This window comes from Chionomys nivalis, chromosome 21 (genome assembly GCF_950005125.1).
Source record: "Chionomys nivalis chromosome 21, mChiNiv1.1, whole genome shotgun sequence".
Taxonomy (NCBI): Eukaryota; Metazoa; Chordata; class Mammalia; order Rodentia; family Cricetidae; genus Chionomys; species Chionomys nivalis.
In genome coordinates this window covers 17,882,495-17,884,571 of record NC_080106.1, presented here as the reverse complement: position 1 = coordinate 17,884,571, position 2,077 = coordinate 17,882,495, and the positions used below count along the sequence as shown (strand labels likewise).

The following is a 2,077-nucleotide window of genomic DNA, read 5'->3' as shown; positions in this document are numbered from 1 at the left end:
CAATAATAGTAATAGCAATAAAATACTCTAAGAAATCAGAAAAATAGTCAATGAAGTCATAGCACGGAACTCCAGAGGCTGCAGAGTCTAAGTGTTCATTCTTAGTTGGATTAAAGTAGTGTGTGTGTGTGTGTGTGTGTATGTGCACGTGTATGCAGATATATATTCACATTAATGTACATGTATGTAGTGGCCAGAGGTTAAAATATCTTCATGCAAATATGTAAATATCCTTAACATCTCTTCACCTTATTCTTTGAGACAGGATCTCTTGCTAATTCTGGAGTTTGTAGCCTGGTTGGCCCGTCTCTGCTTTCCCAGTGGTGGACTACAGATGTTTACAAGGATGTTGGGGATTTGAACTCAGGCCCTCAAGTTTGTACAGCAGGCACTGTATTCACCAAGCCATCTCCCCAGACTTCAAGGCTCCCTTTGAGCACCAAGTCTGAAGAGTACTGATGACTGGGGGCCCTGGAAGATTAACTGCATGGTGGAAAGCTGCTCTTCATGGAAAGCAAGGCTGGGAAATGAGATGCGGGCTCTTTCATCTTGATTGGCACAGGACACCCACAGAGGCTTCCTTAGCTATTCTGTTCCCTATGGGGAATGGGTAGATGCAACCCACAGAGGAGGATCTGCCAGTCTGGTTCTGGAGACTCACACTTATTTCTTTAAAGAGTCCACGAGAGACGATCTGAACTCACAGGTGGAAGGCAAGTGCTGAAGGCACGCACAGAATTCTGAGAAGTATTGCATGCCATACCAAGAGAGTGTGAGCACTCACTAGCAGCGTCCTCATGGATTCCCAGAACCATGAGGGTGGCTGTGCAGCTGTGGAAAGGATGTGCTAGGAGTTCTGGGAGTCCTTTCGGTATTCAGCATCTGGAGACTGCTGTGGTCTGGCTTCCTTCTTATGACCAGGTGCTCAGAGGAACAAGTCTTGGCTAACAAAGGGCTCCTCAGCCACAGCTCTTTATCTCTGTTCCCAGACATGACCTCCTCAAATGAATTTAGAGCTGGGAACACAGGGATCAAGACAAGAAGTCTGCAAGTGATGGACTATGAATCTGGGATCCAGGTTGGCACCCACTGAGACCTAAGGCACTGGGTGGTCCAGGATTTGGGCACAGCTTCACCATACCTCATTTAGAAGAGGGCTTTCTCCCAGCTGAAAGGTGTCTCAATGAATGTCTATTTCCTGTCAATGCCACCCCATTTATTAGAAAGGCGAGCAGACAGTAACTACATGTTCTCCTTCTTAATACTTGGGTCTCAATGAAAGTCTATTCATTTAGATATGACATTCTTGAAATAAGCAACAAATTGAGGTTTGCCTTTTTATTTTTAAATCTTGCAACTGACTTCAGTTCCTAGACAATTCAATTCTATACAATGGCGATGAGGAGGATGCATACTGTGTTGAACTATGGTGATATTTCTTATATGCTATTCTGAGCCGGAAAAAAAATTCCATACAAACTAGCAATTCTAAAATGTCTTAGTTGTTCTAGACTGGTTGAAAAGCAGTGTTTTAGAAATCCATAAAATAGTATGTGTAATATATATTATTATATGAACTTATTATACACTATGTGTATAATAATTATATAATATATATATGTTGTCTAGAGGGAAGATGGATCTCTTTTATGTCAGATGTGCATATTTTTTCAAGCTTCATAGGCACAAAACATCAGTATGTGTGTGTATGTATACATGTGTCTATGTGTTTCTCTGTATATATGTATGGGTATATACCATGCTTATATATGCATGCATTTTTGTGTATGCTTGCATGCATATTATAAAGATAGTGTATCTCTCTTTGTGTGCTTGCATGTGTGTACATATGTACTGTGCATGCATATGAGCATGCCTGTGGAGGGTATACATATGTGGACGGTGGGACAAGGAAGGCTCTATAGGTGTTACCTCCACTATATAACCCTTCCATACTGGAGTATACTATGTTACTGAGCCCACAAATGAGATTGGTCAAAAATGGTGCACTCCATCTTTATGTTGAATGAAGTTTTTTTTCTTTTAAAATTGAAAACCATTTTTTTTTATTCCAAAA

At 40.9% G+C, this 2,077-nt stretch overlaps 1 non-coding gene across 1 annotated transcript; it reads left to right on the top strand.

Annotated features, from left to right (window-relative positions):
* The first annotated feature begins 1,393 nt into the window (after nucleotides 1-1,393).
* On the top strand, nucleotides 1,394-1,462 carry LOC130864245 (small nucleolar RNA U54). Its single transcript, XR_009055937.1, has one exon. It is a non-coding gene; the product is annotated as a small nucleolar RNA U54 (small nucleolar RNA).
* The last annotated feature ends 615 nt before the right edge of the window (nucleotides 1,463-2,077 follow it).